Here is a 20076-nt window from a genome sequence, read left to right as displayed (position 1 = left end):
CTATGTCTCCCTGTAATCCCAACAATCCCCAACAAAATATTGTTGCTTGTGCCAGTATCAGACCTCCTATAAGACCTCAGGTGCTCCCCTAACTCTTTCTTCTACTGTGGCTCCTCTGTCACTTGGGTTTGGGCTGTCTGAGTACTGGGCTGCCTAGGCACTGGTCTGGTTTTGTTTCCTGCTGTGGTTCAAGACAGGGTGCCTGGACTCTTGTTGGGCATGGGCCCAACATGGGTACTGGTCTATCTCTTTCCCTTGTGGAGCTTTGGGCAGTAAGCACCGATCTGGCCTCTGGTCTGGTTCTGTCTCCTGAGAAGGCTCAGGGGTAGTCCCTCTGCTGGGCTCTGGTATGTCATTGCAGTGGTACTGGCACAAACATTACACTGGAGGCTGGTGTGACTCTGCCTCCTACAGAGGTAGGACACAGGTGGACACAGGTTACTGGGTGCAGTGCATTGGTCTGGTCCTGTCTCTCCTGGTGACTTGCTCTCGGGAATTAGTTTGTGGGAACCTGTTGCACGTGTGCTTGGCCTTCCAATCATTCTCCTCTCAGAATTTCTATGGGATTCTCAGTCTTTTTGGCCAAGATAGATGAGTATACAGTTGTTTCTCTGGTTTTCTTTATCTTAGTTCCTTTTGGTGCATTTTTAGAGATTTATTGGGTTGCCTGTTGGGGATCTGGGCTCCTCTGCATCCTAAAAAAACCACCATTTTCCCATTGCCCAGAATCTTTGAACCAAGTCTGGCTTGTTCTCCACTATTTTTGCACTTTACTCATACCTACTAGAACCATGTAAATAATTAACCTTCGACAAGACAAGTACTTGATTCTTTAGTGATCAGGTGCTTCCTGAAAGTTTAGACAGTTTCACTGAATAGTATGGTTAATAAATGCAGTATTTAATGGAGCTTAAGAAAGATACGACAATATCTGAAATTATCCCTTGTTGAAAATAATCTCTTTAATTATGAAGCAGGCAGCCTAAATACTTGACATATGGGGTGGCTTCTTTTGGGGTACCTTAGCTTCTCAGCTCTTGATTCTTTGAGGTATTAGTAAGTTAAAAGAAAATAAAGCCCTGACATTGGAAAAAAGAATTTGTAGCAATGTTAGTTTCTTAAACTAAAAACTTTGGACAATACCTAATGTGGCAAATCCATGGTTCATAAATGCATTTGGGTAGGATAGAGAAGGATTGCTATAGAGTTGAAGAGAAGGCTTAGGAACTATATAGTATAAACTATTCACCCATTCTCAATTATGCTTGATACTGTTTTGTATACAGACTTGTGGAGACACTTTAGTATCCTACCTGCTTAGGTACCATGCTTGTCAAATTGTAAATTATAAACTAATACCCAGTTACCTTCAAGTTATTTGGAAGTGGGGGGAGGGTGGTAGAATAACTCAGCCCATTCTTACCTACATCTAATCAGGAAAGTGAACTCCAATAATTCATATTTACTAGATTGAGGAGGCAGCTTTCTATTATGAATAGAACAATGCCGCCTAGATTAAAAACTGACTTGTTCATTGCAAAAGGTGGTTGGGGATGTCCACAAACCTTCAGAGCTGGCAGAATTTAGAAAGTAGAATGAACAGCATTGTTTCCAGTACTCAAGTAGGCAAAGACAAACAAGACTGGATACAGGAGAACAACTCTACAAGAAAGGATAGTCAATGGGGTTTGAGACACAGGTTTACTGTAGTCTTTTTTACTCTAATCTTGTTCCTTCTCATTGGAGAGGAAGAAGACCCTTGACTCTGTACTTCACTTCCTGCCATCCGGATAATAATTTAGATTTGGCTTTACTCTACCTTAACTCTCTTCCCTTCTGGAAGACAGAGTAATAGGCGGTATCCCATCTCTTCTCTTGGTCTATTGGCATTAGTGACTAGAAGGCTACTCTTCCAATGGGTAGACCAGGGATGAGTAGGATTTCTCTTACCTTTCTTTACTTTTTCTCTTTCCCTGATAGAAGTTGGGAAGTCCATGTGGGAAATCATATCAAAGTAGACCCAACCAGACTGAGACATAGCCTTTGCTATTCTTCTTTCAGAAGTAATGATATAGCATCCTTTGAGTGGTACTATTAAAGATTCTATTCTCATTATTTAGTAGTTATTCGTGATATAGTCATATTTTTTTTCAGTTGATAAAGAATTTAATGTATCAATTACCAATCACTGTGAGGATACAAAAGAGGCTCTTAAAAGTGCCCTTGGGAATATCTGATTGACTTAGGACATAGAAAGTTAGGGCAAAGGAAAACCAGGCTGAGAACTTTACTTGCTTAGGGAAAGCATATGGAATACGAAGATGGACGATTTAGACATATCCCCTCACAGATGAGGATTTATATCTGCCATTTGTATTTCAAAGTGTATAGGTATTAACCTTTTCTCTTTATAAAGCCATACCTCTGAGTGGTTTAAAATTTTTTTATAGCATTTTTTTTTTTTTGCTTTTTTGGAGGGGGAGGGCAGGGCAGTTGGGGTTAGGTGACTTGGCCAAGGTCGCATGTATTAAGTGTCTGAGGTCAGATTTGAGCTCAGTTCCTCCTGACTCCAGGGTTGGTGCTCTATTCACTGCATCATCTAGCCGCCTCCCCCCAAAGTGTTAATATATTCTCCTTATGGGTTGAATGTATATACTAGTATTCCTATATTCTCTCTATCTTGACATATGGAGCCTTTATATATTCTTGTATAATTACTTCATTTGTCAGTACTCATTTACTCCCTATTACTCTACTTATATAGATACTGTTATTCTCCATCTATATTCCTACATATGAATTTTGATATACTTTGTATGCACACAGACAAAAGTCTTCATATATTCTCTCACAGGGAGAGAAACAGTGGAAGATTTGTAATATAGAGGGAACATAGGAGTATTCTTATTTGTGAAGAGAGAATGTATGCATATATGTATGTATAAGAACAGAGAAAATATGAGTACTCACAGCTATGAATACAGTGAATATGTTAATATTCAATTATGTAGTAATTGAGAGAATGATTATTAATGTTTATGAGGAGATAGAAGGTATGAATCATATAAATGAATTTATCGAAATAAATGACTTCACCTACATTGAAATGAAGAGAAAGAACCTAACTACATATGTATATATGTGTAATATGTATATGTACACATATTATCTATCTTCATGTATATGAGTTGTCATATATTCCCTATTTATTTACATAAGTATGAAGTTAGATTCTATGGGGAAAATTCTGTCGTATTACATATGAGTATTCATAGATGATAGAGAATGTCTCTAAATGAAGTATGTAAGTTCTTTCCTTTATATAGGATGATATAATCATTCCTATATAGAGGAGCAATATCAATTCCTATTTGGAGAGGATTATAAGGAGAATCACACAGTACTCATAAAGAGTAAGAGAGAGAGAAAATAGATGGTACCAAAATGTATATATCGAGGGAAAATGTGACCACTTATGAATAAGAATAAACAAAGCCCAGTGGTTTTTAAGAGGGGGACAGACAGCAGGGGGTAACTGGACATCAGTCCTGGTCCCCAGGGTCCTCTCCCTCTGTGCCTGGCACTTCCAAATGGCAACAGTCAGGAAACCCTGCTGGCAGTTCCAGACACTTGTCGTGGTAGTGAGGCAGCAGAAAATTTATCCAGAAAAGGTCAAGATGTGTGCTGACATTACTGGTCATTGGCGCACGGCTATCATTCTGGTGTCCACCCTGGCTAGACTTGCCTCTGGTTGGCTGGTAGCTCGGGTGATTGTTTGTCCTTTGTTCTTGAAGAGGGCCATGACATCAAAAAGATGATGCCACAATTTGCAAGTCAATTGGACTTAAGTGAAAGAAAGCTGTACAAGGTCACCAGCCTCACTTTCTCCTCTAGAGACAGCTGGGTCCAGTGGCAAGATGTAGATCAGAATGACTGGAGATGGCCCCTGGTACAAACCCATGTAGGAAAGTACAGGAACTTCTGGGATGGGGTGGGGGAGGGGGAGGGGAGGGAGTTAGAGCTAGGCAGATCTCCTGCTGCTTGCATGCTTATAACCCTTCAGACTCAGGGGAAAAGGTAACTCCCCCCTCCTCTTTTTCCTCCTCCTCCTCTATAATTAGATTTTTTATTGAAATAAGAATTTCCCTAAATAGTCTTTCCTTAATAACTCTCAACTTTTACAGGGTTTTTATGTTCATTATTAAGTTCAAAATTTCCCCTATAGTTCATGTTCCTGGTAGGTCTCAATAAATACCTGTCTGTCTGTCTGTCTCTGTCTCTCTGTATCTCTTTCCCTCTTTCTCATCGCTCACTCTCATTCTCACTATAACTCTTGCTCTCACTCTCAAAGGCCATCTCTCTTAAAACTGTATCTTGATGTAGTGGTTTCCGGTTTGCCAGGTACTCTACTGTCCCGTGCCTAGACCCTAAGATTACCGGTTCTCAACAAATTTGGGGTATATGCAAAGAGGCAGATTGACCTAATGGCCTAGTGAAGCCCAATAGAAAACTAAATACTTACTTGAGAATGACATCCACATAACTGGTTAAAGGAACTGAGAATTTTTAACTTGTAGGAGACAAGAGAGCTATCTTTAAATATTTGAAGGACTGTCATGTGAAAAGGGGATTGGAATTACTCTATGTGACTCAAGAGAGCAGGATTAAGGACCAATGCATGGAAGTAATAGGGAGGTAGATTTTGGCTCAATACAAGGAAGAACTTCCTAACAACCCAGAGCTATCTAAAAATGAAATGAAAATGTTGCTTTATCAGGAAGTGGGTTTCCAGTTATAGGAGGTATTCAAGCAGAAGACAAAAATGTTTAGATAAGCTCTGAGATCTGTTTAGATTTTGAGACCATGTGATTCTATGACACCATATGAAAGATTAAAAATATTTCAGCCTCTCAGCAGATGATTTGATTGTAGCCAATACCTTGTTTGACTACTTTTTCATGGAATTTGACTGATTTCTTAAACTGAATCAATAGGTGTTGAGTTGTCACATGACTATGTGTTATGACTATGATTACCCACTAATCAGCAGGCAATCAAGAAAGCTTAATTAGCCCTATGTCCAAAGGGAAAGAATCTATGGGAACTGTTATAAAATCAAGAAGCCATCAAGGTTCCCTTTTGACCTCCCATCCTGGCATTGCCATTTATTAATTGTGTGAGCTGGAGGAAACAGTTTCTGTTTCCTCACCTGTAAGAGGAGGGAATTATATAATCTCAAAGACCAGGGTGTGCTGGTAAATGTTTAACAATCAGTTTTCCCTAAAAAAGTATGCACTACACAATTTTTTCACCACACACTTTTAAGTTTAATTCGTTATTCACAGTTTCTCCATCACTTTCTTAAGTCTAAGCAATCATCAAAACAATAACCAAGCCCTGATTTGTAGTAATTGCTGTTTTCCAAGGTATAAATTCTCACACTGAGCATGTAACAAGGGACTATACCAGAAGGTCCTCATTGGTTCCAGTACATTCCTGTACCCTTTCTAGTTCTGAAGTTCTGTGATTCTATTTATTTTTCTAGCAATATTTTCCTAACTCTTGACAATCTGTTATACATCCAGTGGAAATAATAACAGTTCACATTTATTTAGTGAGTTAACATTTACAAAACAACTCTATATGGTAAAAGGTATTATTTCCATTTTATAGTTGAAAGTCTAAGAAGTAAAAGTGAGGCTTTTAGTGAGGATGACAACTAGTATTTGAACACAGGTCTGCCAGGAACAAGCTCCTACTCACCACCCCTCTTTTGACTCTATTTGACTCTTCATCCTTCCTTCTCACTCAAATACCTGATCAAATCCTATTCTTTCTCAACTACATGTGAGAAAGCAAGCAAGCTGATACACTAATCCCAAATTAAGGTGTCACTGCCTATTTCTTATATGAGCATAGATTCTTATATCTTCAGGGATATTTGCATTTTAACAGAGGGGTCCAGGAGATACAAAGTCTTAGTTCAGAGGAATTTATTTGCAATAAATGAATATATGTTGGGGAGAAGAAGGGAGAAATTTGGGGATGAGCAGGCTTTTTCAGAACTCAATTCTCTACATAGGCAGCTACTTATCTATTCTACCTATAATGTAGACCAGTCTTGTCCTCACTTTCTGTAAGGAAATAGAAATATCAATGCGTCCCAGGCATAGCAGGAGTTTAGCATTAAGATTAAATTTATGTATGTGTAGTAAAAATGGGGGACAACCCCTTGAAATCATAAATTAGATTGGTGTGTAGAGGCATCAATAGTCACTGGACACTCAATGGAAAGTGAAGCTCAGAGAGGTTGTGACTTGTGAAGCCAGGCCTGGGTTGTGGTCCAATGCTATTTCCAGTATGCCATACTATTTCTAACAAAAGTTCTTTTTAAAAATAGTTGTACATCTAAAAAAGAGATACTGAGAAGAGGCCATCACCTTCTTCTTATGTGATTTTCTGTAAGATGACCTTTTCCTTCATCTTTAATATTCTCTTTCCCATTCCCTACCGCCCTCCTGGACATACACTCAGGCTTTACTTTTTATTTCATATCATACTCATCAGCATGAAAGGATCATTAACCATTTGGGGTTTTAATGTATAACTCATCTCAAAAGTAGCCTCTTTTCTTTCTAATCCATCCTAGAAGCCATTGCCAGATTAATCTTCTTTTAGGAAGAGCCAATCACTCATTCACTCCTCTCCTCAAAAACCAGCATTGACTACAGAATAAAGTATGGATTCCTCAGCCTGATTTTTACACACACACACACACATATACATACATGCATACATATATTCCACCCTAGGTACTATATTACACTATTTTGCATTCTGACTCAATTGGAATATTTGCTCTTGAGTCTGGTTAGGTTTGGTTTTCTTTTTTTTGCAGTTATGCTGTTCTCTTTACCTGAAATACCTCCTCTAGTGACCAAAGTGCCCTTGTGCTTGGATTCTTGTGACCTTTGCCCCCTCTTCCTGTATCCATTTACTGAAATTTTCCTTATCCTTCAGGACCCAACTCAAGTGCTAGCTCTTCATGAAACCTTTCTGATCTCTCAACTTGTAACCTTCTCCTCCTCTGATCTCCAGAGCACTTTATTTGTATATTTTTATGGCAGAATCTATTTTGTAATCTAGCTCTCTGTATACTTGTTTTTATCCCCCACAAATAGATTATAAGCTCCTTGGAAGCAAGAGTGGTGTCTTATTATTCATCTTTGTATACCAGCACTAGCACAGTCTTGTTTGTGGTATATGTACAAATGTTTACTGAGCAGAATGGAATCACCTTAAAAGAGAGCATTAGGTCAGGAAAAAAAAATAGAAACCTGATTGTCCGGCCGTCAAGGGCTGCTTATAAAATTGTGGAGCCAAAAAGCTTAGCAGTTTTGTCGCTCAGTCAGGCAATAAGAATGCAAATATTAGCCCAGTTTCTTCCATTGAAAAAGCCCTCCCCCTCCTCTTTTCCCTGAGAACTGGGACTGAAACACATTACCAGCAATTAGTTCTCGAGCCAAGAATTGAGGTTTTGATCAAAACTATGGTTGACATTTGCTCCTGGAAGAGAGAGTGAAAAATGGTCCATAAAGTTTCTATTAGCTTAAAAAGCAGCAACATCTGCTCCAGCCAGCATATGGAATGACACCTAGCTTTCTCATCTGCAATCAAAGGAGAATGAGAGACAGAGAGACAGACAAGGAGAGAGAGAGGCAGAGATAGCTAAACAGAGACAGAGAGCTAGAATTCAGCAAGTGGTTGAGTTAAATTTTTTTTTAGTAGTTTGGTAGGATATCTTGGAAGTTCATTGTTTTACTTTATTTTATTATTTAATTTCTTATATGCTTTATTAATGCCCTTTGTCTTTACATCACAGTCATTTACCACCACCACCAGATTAAACTCTTCCTTGTGATGAAGAAAAACAGCTAAGTTCAAACATCTCACATAGAGACTGTCTGACCACACATTCAGCATCTTTTCCTAGTAGTTATTAATTTCTCTTCCGTGAGAGAGCATGTATGCTTCATTATCTCTTTTCTGTGCCTTCCCTGAGAGTCTTTTCCATTACTCAGGGTTTGGCTTACTTTGGTAGCATCTTCATGTACCTTGTTGAAGTCATTATGTATTGCTCTCTCTTGGTTCTCTTGATTTTTCCCTGTATTAATTCATTCTCCCCATGTCTCTTTGAATTCCTTATATTCCTAATTTCTTATCATACACTATTATCACATTATGGTTATATGATCTGTGGTTTTATAATGAAGGTCTTTGACAGAAACATGAGCTTTTTAAAGTCATTCTCCCTTTCATGGCCACCCACTTGGTTTCCTGAACTTAGATGCCACAAAATACACTGTGACTGTTTTTGATGGATTTGGGATTTTTGCTTCTGTCTTTGACTTCCTTGGGACCATGATATAATTGTCTGTTTGTTTGCCTCTTTTAACCTAGAAAAGTCAAATAAAGCTAAATGAAGAGCCCAGGGTTTCATATCAAAGTATTTAAAATCAGCTAAGGAGATGCAGTTACCTAAACTGTGCTGAATCATCCTCTCAGTTCTTTTTGTGACTCTCCAACTCTCCGCTCCCTATTGCAAACATCTACAGTTAAAATTCAGGTGTAGGAGGGGGTACGTTTTAGGTTTTAATATCAGCATTACTAGAATGATGAATATAATTTAAGTGTTCATTGTGGAGATATAAATAACGCTTCCTCTAACTACTTTGTGGTTTTCTCCAGTTACTTGATTTTTCCCCAAATTCAGGGGAATTCCAGAACGTTTTGCAATTAGTTAAGGATTATATTTCCTTATTTTTATTAATTTTATGTAAAGTGGGATTTATCAGTGGAGCATTCATTGACACTGACTTCAATTTATTCTGATGAAACTGACTGACATCTGTGTGTGCTGTTCATCAGTCATAATTTAAACCATTCTTAATTGCATTAAATGTAAATTAAGACATTCAATTTCAGCCATTATTTTTCATAAAACACTGTGAACTGAATTTTAGTGGGTCATGAGATCTTACATTCAAGATAAATAGGGTAAATTCCAAACTTACCACTGATGTTCATATTTCACCCTTTGTCGACCATTTCTTTTGGAGCTTGCTAGATTGAAACAATTAATTTGCTCTCCAAAGGGAACAAGGATAGCTAAGGAAGATGTAGCTGAAAGTTTTAACAAATTATTTTATCATTTTTAGAGCTTGAATGTTTCTCAAATGTTTTTAATATGTGATTAAAAGTAAACGAAATTAATCATTTATCCAAACCAGATGATAAATCGAAATAGAGGTGCCATTATTAGAAAGAGTGTTCTCTGCTTTGGAAAGCAAACTTTTGGGTCACTGGATTTCAAAATCTTATGATTTAATTTTCAAAACAAAATAAAGCATTATATGCAGTTAGGTTTCAGATGGCAATTTCTACTATTATTATTATATTCAAAATTAGCAATAGTGGTATTACAGTGCAATAGAACATAATATAGTTAAAAACCATCTTTTCTTCTACAGTAAATGCAGAATTATCTAAATATCTTCTCCTAGCTACATTTGTAGTCATTTTGCTTTCCCTATAAATGAGTCATAGACTGTCCCATGGTAATGATGAAGATAATAGTAACAATAGTAAATAATAACAGATATTTGTATAATAGCTTTCATGATGAAAATATTGGCATATTTTACTAGCATCCATAATAACCTGTGAAGGGTGATGGGTGTTTTCAGCCCTATTTCATAGCTGGATAGCTGGAAATTGCATGGAATGAGTGAGGTGACATATTCAATGGTAAATCAGTCAATTGCTAGGAAGATGAAACTAGAAACCAAGTGAACTGGTTCTCATGCCATGATGGTTGGTTGCTGTCTTTTATTCTCAAAGAGTACCAAAATAACATCACTATGCTAGCGCCAAGTTTCAATGTGTCCAACTGTAGCTGATCAGAGCAACACAAGCTCAGGATGCTCTACCACAGATCAGGCACAAATGGTCTGTGTGCACATTTGGGGTGGATTGTCTAATTTTGTGCATCCTGCATTTCCTTTGACCTGTTTTAATTCTGCTTTGCTCATAGAGCACAGAACCTTCTCTGATGTGGGCACACCATGCTGAGCAGTCCTATGCCAGTGTCTCCCATGTCACACAATCAATCCCAAAGTTCTTAAGAGAGACCTGAGGAGTGTCCTTGTATCACTTCTTCTGACCACCATATGAGTGCTTGCCCTGCGTGAGTTCTCCATGAAACAGTCTTTTTGGCAAGCGTACATTTTTGCATTTGAACAACCTGGCCAGCCAATCAGAGTTGCACTCTCTAAAGCAGAGTTCAAGTGCTTGGCAGTTTAGTTTCAGTGTCTGTTACCATATCCTTCCAGGTCATCTTCAGAATCTTCCTAAGACAATTCAAATGGAAGTGTTTCAGCTTCCTGGCATGGAGCTGGTAGACTGTCCAGGTTTCATAGGCATAAAACAATAGGGTTGGCAGGAACTAGGTATATTTGGTTTGGCAAAGAGGATTCTTAGGAGACATGTAATATTTGTCTTCAAGTATTTGAAGGGCTGTCAGGTGTCATGCTTAGCCTTGGTTTTCTTGGTCTTGTGGGACAAAACTAGGAGAATGGGTGGAAAAGTAGAATGGCATAGTGGATGGGACTGAAAGTCAAGAATATGAGTTCACAATCTGCTTGTGATACTGTATAACCCTGGGCAAGTCACTAACTGTCTCTGTGCCTTTGTTTCCTCATTTGAAAATAAGAGGGTTAAACTCAATGGCTAAGGTACTTTCTAGGTCTAAATATACCACCCTATGATCCTAATGAAGTTGAAAAGAGGCAGATTTTGTTCAACTTAAAGAAAGACTTCTTAACAATTAGAGTTGTCTTAGAGTGGAATGGGCTGCCTCGGGTGGGAGTGGGTTCTCCTTCACCTAAGATCTTCAAGCACAGCTTCGCTATCTACCACTTATCAGCTATGTTATCATGGCTATTCTTGTTCAGATATGGGTTGGACTAGAAATTCAGGGCTTCTTAAACTTTTTCCACTTACAACCCACAGTTTAAGAAGTGCTGGACCAGATGCCCTCTGAGTTCCGTCCCACTTTTGAGGTTCTGTGATTTACCTCTAGATTTTCACACCTAGAAAAACAAATATCCTAGGACCACCTGCAAGGGACTGGACAGAAACCAAGCTGTTACCACAGCTGCATTTTAACACAAACTGAACATTGTACACATACTATAGGGATTATACTTGACTGGGATACTGGTTCTTACTTTCATGAAATGCTGTGGATTTCTTAATTTTTCTGCAAGGTCTTCCAGTAAAGTACCATAAGGGGAAGAAAAAAAAAGAACTCCCCGTATCTTCCTTTGGGTTTACAATTTGCTAAGGTGTCATCACTCAGTATAGTCATGATAACATATGTTGATTTCTTTTAGGGTCACTGATACTGATGTTTTTCACCCCAGCTGTCTGGATGGTATCTTCCTTCAATAACAGACTAGATCAAACTTTGCCATGTCATTAAGTACCTGATGCTTCCCAAATAACAGTTGGTCAACAAAGAGAAGGGAACCATGTGCTCTTTCTTTAGTTACTTGAGCAGTAAAATTTTACATGACTATTATATACGACATTTACATTCCCATGTCAGTTCAACTGATAGAGAATGAAGTGTTGCAGTAAGACTGGAGATGGGTAGTGATGCAATCATCCTGCCCATTTCTTGCTATTAATATATGTCTCTTACTCATTTTTAAAGATAGCATAAATGAGAGTACTGAATATAAATGGCTTCTGTAAGTCATTCAGGTCAGTGAAGCATGTCATTGTTTGCAACCTGGATTCCCAAGAGCCCTGGCTGGTTGATAGGGACACCATATATTTTTCTCATAAATAAAAAACACAAACAATATTCACAGTGTTTAATGAGCATTATAAAATAATACTGTATAAGATGAGTTGCCAAAGCTAAAACCAGTAGCATGTGCTTAATAGGGTGACCTTACCATATCATCTTTCTAGTGTCTGTAGCCTATATAGGCTGGCGATGTATAAATTATTTCTCCAGATGTACATTAACAAACATTTTATGATGATTTATTTTTTGGTTCCCTGAAAGATGAAGTAAGTTCTTTAGTATTAGCATTGCTAATGATTTTAATGAGGCATTAAAATGTTGCAGAATTATAGGAACATTTTTCTTTTTTAATATTATTTCATTAATATTTCACAGGAATGTTAATGTTAAATTGATTAAAGAACTTGAAGGAATAATCCACAAAGCATCAAAGGGCCAGAAAGAGGGAAGGAGTCAGAGGAAGACAGGGTTCAGTGATGTGGTCAGTCCTAATGACATGCCTCTGTCTTGGAAAACTCTCCAGGACATTACAGTCTGTTATTTCAAAAATGAAAACAAAATATTTTTCGATATTTGCTCACAGCTCTTCAACCACAGTCCACAGAAGTTGGCCATACAGAGCTGACTACACACTGATTGTTTGAATGGAATAAGAAAAGCCAAATGCAAAGTAGTTATTTTTAGGGAAGAAGTAAAGAAGAGGGATTTCCACTACCATCCCCTTTGCATCAGTGAATCTTTTGATTGGATGAGCATTAGGATTTATGTCTCATATGCTTCATTCTACTTGAAGCCAGGATGGCATGACTCTATCTCCCTGAGTTTGCCTGAGTTCACACTAGCATGGGAGGAGGGTTTCCGAGTATGTCATTCCCTCTGGCCACAGGAGGATTTTCTGTGGGAGGAATGGCTATTTGGATGCCTGGTAAAGTGCCAACTGTCCCAAAAGGAGAGCGACACTAGGGTAAGTGATCCCCAACTAGTCAGAGGGGAGGATATGCTCTGAATCCCTCCTACCATGCTAGTGTTAACTTGTGTAATAGAAACTTAACACAACAAATGAAGCAAGGACTGGCTGACCTTTGCGGCAGTTCAGCTGGAATCCCGGTATGAAGAGAAACTGTTCTGGGAGAGATTCCCCAATGTCACAGTCAAGAATAGCCTTTGTTAAGGTCTGGCCACAGCATTGCTTATTCCATCCAGAGTCAGAGAAAGGCAAATGTAATATATGCACCTTGTCTTTGTTGGGCAGTTGAGAAGGCTTCCTTTATATTGACTGCTCTTCTAGGACACAATGGGGTATTTTCTATGAGCTTGGCTCTGACCTTGATCAGTTCCAGAGGTTGCTTCCTCAGGTCCTTTGGAGCTGGCCTTGTTCTTACCCTTTATGAAGGCAATAGTGGAAAGAGGGATGAATTGGACATCAGAGGATATGGTTTTAAATCCTAGCTCTTCCACTTACTTTCTGTGTGACCTTAGGCAAATCATTTAACCTCTCTGGGCCTCAGTTTCCTCATCTGTAAAATGAGGGGGCTAGTTTGGATGACCTCTGAGGTCTCTTCCAGCTCAAAATTTCTGATAATATGAGTAGGTTCCTCTCCTTGGTTCCTTAACTGGCATTATTGATCTATTTCTTTGTTTGGGGGTTATAGTACCAGAAATGACACAGAGCCTGCCCTTAGAGAGAACAAAAGCCCTTTCTCTTGAGCATCTCACTATTCATCAGATTGTGCCAAAGAAATAAAATCTGAAATTCAAAGCAAGCTAAAGCATTAACTGATTTAATAAAGATTTGGTAGAGAAAAGACTTAAGACTAAAATGAGGTCTTGGAGATGATCTGTGGATTTCAATTATTCCATGCCATCCCAATCTTCCAAAGCACAGAAAATCCAGAGTTGCCTGTGACCTGGGACAGGAGAGCTATCGTTCAGCATTAGGAAACCAAATATCTGCTTAGATGGAGCATGGGTACTTGGCTTTTTTTTATTGCATTTGCTGTTATCATGATAATAGCATTCAGATTTCCTTATATGTCTAGGTCCCAAGATCCAAAACCTGGTTCATGCACTGCCAAATCGGTCTCCTCTCTGAATGCTGGGACTTATTTTTCACCCATTGACATAAGCTGATAGAAGTGTCTCATTCTATCACATGGAATGCCATTTAATTCCTGTGACTTCCTATGTCCCTCAGATCATGTAGGCTGTCAGGAAAGCAGACCCCCAGGTCCAGACATGTGCACATACTTTGATTGCAGCCAGCTCCCTCACCCCGAGGTCCAGGTGTCAGAAGAAGTGTACGCAAAATAAACAGGACAGAGATCAAGTAATTTATTTACTCTGAGAAAATCAGAACTTGATGGTTACTTTGGCCTCTAAGCACATTCTTTCAAAAGAGAGAAAACTCACTGAATTAGCACATCCTTCCCCAAACAGCAGTGAAGAGCCAGACACATTGAAATGGAAAAATCTCTATGCCCCCCGCCATATTTGTTTATGTATCTAGATTATTATTTCAACATACTATCACTACAGTGTTTTTAATCTGGCCAGTTGAGTTTGGGGGAGCTTTCTTTCCATTTACAGAATTATTATTGTTGTATTTAGGTATGCTGTTGCTTGACATTCCAGCTCCCAGACATATGAATGTGAGTGGCGTCTTTGGATTTCTGTTAGAAGAGTAAGCGTAATTTTCAAAAAGGATTTCTGGAAACTCTTGCTAGAAAGTGATCTGAGCAAGAGCCTATGGTACTTGGCCTTGAGGAAGCTACATTCTTGGACAGACAATCCTAATATAGATAGGAGAAATAGATTGGCAGGTAAGTGAACCTTGATCAATTAATAAGCAGTTGACTTGTTCATCTATAACAATCATTCAAAATACATGTTGTCTCCCCCATTACAATGTTAAATTTCTTCATAGAAGAAATTGTTTTCTTTTTAATTCTGGTGCTTACTAGAGTGCTTGACACATAGTAAGTGCTTAATAAATGCTTCTTAATTGATTGATTGAACTCCCATTATGTGCCTAGATATATTGTTGAGCCCCAAGTGGAAGGCAGAAGTTAACTTCACACATCCTACAGAAGGAAATGATAATGAGATAATGAGGCAGCCCTAATTTTTATGGCATTACAAGTGCAAAAGGAATTCAGAAAAGAGAGAAATAGAAATTTCCTGGAATATACAGGTTGGAAGGACCATGACAAGGAGGAGGAAGGTGGGGTTTGGGAGAAAGAAGAAGTAATGAGACAAAGCAAGGAGGGAGGAATGTACTTGGTATGTGCAAGATGACAATGAGGAAATAGGTCTGATTGAAATGGAAAGGATGTATTAGCTGATAGGGGTAATTGAGGGATCAGTTGGAGGGTATTGGTGCAGGAGGCAAAACTCACTTGCAAGGTGGTTGTAATGGTTCAGGTGAGAGATGATCAGAACCTTCCATTTCTTAATGGAAGATATTGGAAAGTATTAACAGCAGGGAGCAGCCAGCTAGGTGACAGAATGGATAGAGCACCAGACCTAGAGTCAGAAAGACCTGAGTTCAAATATGACCTTGGGCACTTACAAACTGTGTGACCCTGGGCAAAGTCATTTCACCCTGTTTACCTCAGTTTCCTCCTCTGTAAAATGAGCTAGAGAAGAAAGTGGCAAACCATTTTAGTATCTCTGCCAAGAAAGCTCCAAATGGTGAGAAAGGGAGGGAGGGGGAGAAAATTTAGAACTCAAAAGCTTGTAAAAATAAATAAAAACTTAAAGGGGAAAAAAAGAAAACTCCAAGAAGGGGTCATGAAGATTCGGAAATCACTGAAAAACAAGAACAAGCATTAACAGCAGGATTTGTCAACAGTTTGTATATGAGAAGTAAAACAGAATGTAATAAAAAATGGAAAACTACTCTAAGGTTTCTTTCTCAGGAAGTTGGTGATATGAGGGTATGATATTATGATAAGGAAGTTGAGCACTGGGGAAAGTTATGAGAGAATTCAGGGAAGAATGGACAGAAGAGAAAGACTCAGATCCTAACAAGTAGATATGATGTCTGAATATTAATAGTAGTCGAGGGAATGGGAGCAGATGTAAGGCCATGAATCTTATGTTTTTAGGGAGTAGAACATAGGACCTAGCATAGAACCTTGGGGAAATGCTTAAAATCAGGAGGAATTGTATTGATGAAGAAACTCAGGAAACAGTCTAGTGGTGACTAGGGAGGTTGGAAGGAAACTAGTAACATTGCATCCTGGAAATCAATATTGGAGAAGGTAATGGTTACCCCTACCTGTGCATTTTACACAAGGTCGTGAAAGCAAAAGAGATTATACTCAGAATGTCCTGAAAAGAGTTAAAAGCCTTATATCGATGTATATTCTCCTCCCTTACCTCCCCCTTCATCTTAATTTTATGGAAAAGACAATAGTTAGGATGGTTTGGGTATGTTGGGATTGCTTAGATATTGTCCTTGAAGAAGGTGGCTAAATTGTACATAATGATAAATTGTACATAATGATAAATAATGGAGAAGGCTGTACTGTAGATTTTTGAAAGTGATAAAGAAATCATTTAGGGCATCTGAGTGGGCTTCAATGAGTAAGAAGAAGAAGCCCTAAGTGACTGTCTTAGGTACTGAGCAGTGTTGTGTATGTAAGGAAAGAAATGATATTTTCAGATATTATTTCTGTAATATGTGAACTCTGAAATAAGTTCGAAGATGCTCTCATTTTACTAGATATACATCCTTGAGCAAGTTCCTTAACCTCTAGGCCTCTATGAGAATAGTGATGAGAATCAAGATTTCTATGTCCAGTGTAGTTCAATTCAATAAATACAGCAAATATTTTTAAAGCACTTACTATGACTAAGACAGTGGGGATATATAGACAGAAATAAAACAATACCTGTCCACAAGCAACTTATTATATTCTACTAATTCTATCTACCAGAGTGAGAGTGAGGTTCAAATGAAGTAATATATATGAAAGCACTTTGTAAAGTACAACGTTATATAAATGCAAACCATTATTATTATGAATAATCTATGGTTAGTGTGATGGTACACACCTATAATTCCTGCTAATGGGAGAGACTAAAGCTGGTGGATCTCTTGAGCTTGGGAGATCTGAGTTGAAGTGGGCTAAGTTTGGCTCCAGTCCCCAGGATCAGGGGGTCATCAGGATGCCTAAGGAGGGATGACCCAGCTCAGGCCAGAAATGGAGTAAATCAAAACTTCCATGCCAATCAATAGAGTGGTCAGGCCTGTGAGTAGCCAATGCACAACCAGATTGGGTAAGAGGAAGAGGAGGAGGAGGAGAACATGAAGAAGAAGACTAAGGAGGAGGAGAAGCAGAAGGAGGAGAAAGAGGAGGAAAAAGAGGAGGAGGAGAAAATGATGATGATGCAGAAGAAGAGTCTATGATAGAATGCACATTGGTGATCTTCTTTTTAATCAATTGTTTAGTGTTCTAACAGAACAGCTGGTGTGAGAAGGTAACGTTGGAGTTTGAAAAATCTCTCCTGGACAGTGGAGAAGAATATCAAGAAATTTGAGATATCGGAGAAGGCACATGAAAGTGCTGATAGTTATTGTAGGGGAGGTTCAGAAAAGAAAACCACCAAAAGGGAAATGAATGAGGATAATGCCCTAGATATGCCTAAAATGTTGGGTTAAGGACTACTATGGTTCCCAGTGAATGTGAGGCATGCCACAAGGCAGCGTCTGAGAGAGAGAACAACTGGTCTGGTGAGCTTGGTTGGCTGTTGGATCATCTTGGATGAAAATGAACTCCAGCACACGGCCTTGTTGATAGACAACAAAATCGAAGAAGAATCAGAATTCCACTGAAGTGAGATGGAGTACTACCAATAAGGAGAGCTCATTCATTTAGTTATTTAACAGGGGGATGAGGGACTTGGAACTTAGAGTGGTAGACAGCCAGGCATCAGAGCTGATGATGAGATTGCCATGAAAGACAATGATTTTAAAAGATGTGCCTACTGCACAATTTTACATCTGTGTGTACATACATATCTGTCCATTCAGTCTCACAGGGAGGTGTATGTGTATTTGTAGATGTATAAACAGACATAGAATCTCTGATTTCATCAATGCAACTTACCCTGTCTAGGACTTAGTAGATAAGTCATAGAGAGTTGCCTGAGGCACATACAGGTTAAGTGACTTGCCTGAAATCAACTAGTCATTGCTAGAAGGGACATCTGAACCCAACTCCCCCTTGACTCTGAATCTAGCTCTCCCTATCCCCCACAATGCAATGATTCTCTTTGTTTGGGTTTGGGTTTCTCCCTCTAAAAGCAGAGTTAAAAGTAAGCATAGAAGATAGAATTGGCTTGTTATTTATTTACTTATTTTTACTATTGTTTCCAAGACAGTCTAAAATAGTCAAGGTGCCTGGGCAAGATTATGTTGAGGTCACAGAAAGCTGAAGTATGTCATTGCTCTAAATGTATCATTTTCCTCTAACAATTATAATATTTTCTGTTCCTTTACAAGGGAAAAGTTTGGACAAATGCAATTTCCTGCTGAAGCCATCATTAAATACCAGAATTTATTATGAACCAGAGTTGAACTGAAGGACACACCAACTGATTGTTAGTTCTCTGCCACCAAATGAAGATGTATTATCAGTATTTGTGTTAAATATTCTGTTTTAACACTGCAGATACATATTCATTAGCAGGCAGAATAACCATGTAGTTTGCATTTTGCAAATGCTTTTTTTTTTAATTTCCCCCAGCCAGCACAGGTACACAAACTTTGCATTACCCACTGCATGCAATCTCCAGTTCTGTCATTCACATGTAGAAAGCTCAGCTCTCTATTTAGCTGGGTGCTGGTGAGAGAGCGACGTTTGCAGGCCCCTCTGCCCTTGAGCTGTTCCATTAGTGCATGGAAAGCACCTTGCAGCCTGTGACAAGCGCAGCAGATCGGCACTAAATCAAAAATCAGTGCCAGCCAGGGATCTAAGCCACCATGAAGGTCACAGCCATCAACGGCATGCCATCTCAATCCAAACAAAACACATTGGATACAGGGGGATTTTCACAACTCACAATAGGTGACAAACATGTCATGTTAGAGTAATCCCATAGAGCAGGGAAACGGGGAGTGACCTTTTAAGTACTTTGGAGTATTTCCTCAAACTTGGAAAAAGCCAGGGGGAATTTGGGGTAATATTATGCCCTGGAACAAACTCTAGTACTTTGGTCCAGAATGATCAAGTTTCTAACAAATATGTACCCTTTGGGTATCCATGACCGCTTACAGTCACATGCATTGATACACACATATACATACATACATACTATTAGAAGGGACATTTTAAAAGTATATTTAGTTTACAATTGTCCACTTACTTTGAAAAATGAGTCATTGGGCCCACTAAGAGACAGATAGGCTATATTTTAAATTGCTGATTTATTTTCTAATTCAAAGGCTTACACAACTCCTCATCTCAGATATGAATTGTTAGGTCTTTGTCCAAGGATAGTAAAAATTCACTTTTCAACAAGACACTGTAATTTAAGATGGTGGACTGTTTTGCAGTGCCCAAAACCCAAACCCATAAAACTTTTACATTAGTCAATATGTAGGGTGTGTTTTTTTTTTTTAAGAAATAAACATTATTCCAAACAGTGGTGACCAGTTTTTGGTCTATCTTCCTTTTTTTTTTGCCTGAAATTTTGGGGGTCAGATCTATGATTTCATTGACATAGGGAACTCCTAGTAAAGGTATTCTACCTCCACCTAGGCAGGTCTCTGCAGCTTACTGTCTGAGAGAGTTGCCTAGAGCCCTGAGAAGTTAAGTGACTTCCCAGGGTCACATAACAAGGATGTATCAGAGGCAGACCTTCCTGACCTTAAACTCAGGTCTTCCTGACATTGAAGCTAGGTCTCCGTTTATTATGCCACACTGCTTATCTCTCAGAAAAAATCAATGGGGGGGATGGAAGCACATCAATATAATCTGCATATTCCGGCTATAATTCATCATGGTAGCCTTAACATGATGCTGATAATTAATATTCTAGATTAGTAGTAGTTGCTACATAGTCCAGCAAATTCAGTTGGATTTGTCTAAATGAACTTGTTTAACTTCTCTGTTTTAAAAAAAGAGGTTAGATAGATAGAGAGAGATAGATAGATAGATAGATAGATAGATAGATAGATAGATAGATAGATAGAT

This window comes from Petaurus breviceps, unplaced genomic scaffold (genome assembly GCF_028583685.1).
Source record: "Petaurus breviceps papuanus isolate PSGF00001 unplaced genomic scaffold, PetGlider_PUasm1.0 229, whole genome shotgun sequence".
Taxonomy (NCBI): domain Eukaryota; kingdom Metazoa; phylum Chordata; class Mammalia; order Diprotodontia; family Petauridae; genus Petaurus; species Petaurus breviceps.
This window is presented reverse-complemented; position numbering follows the sequence as displayed.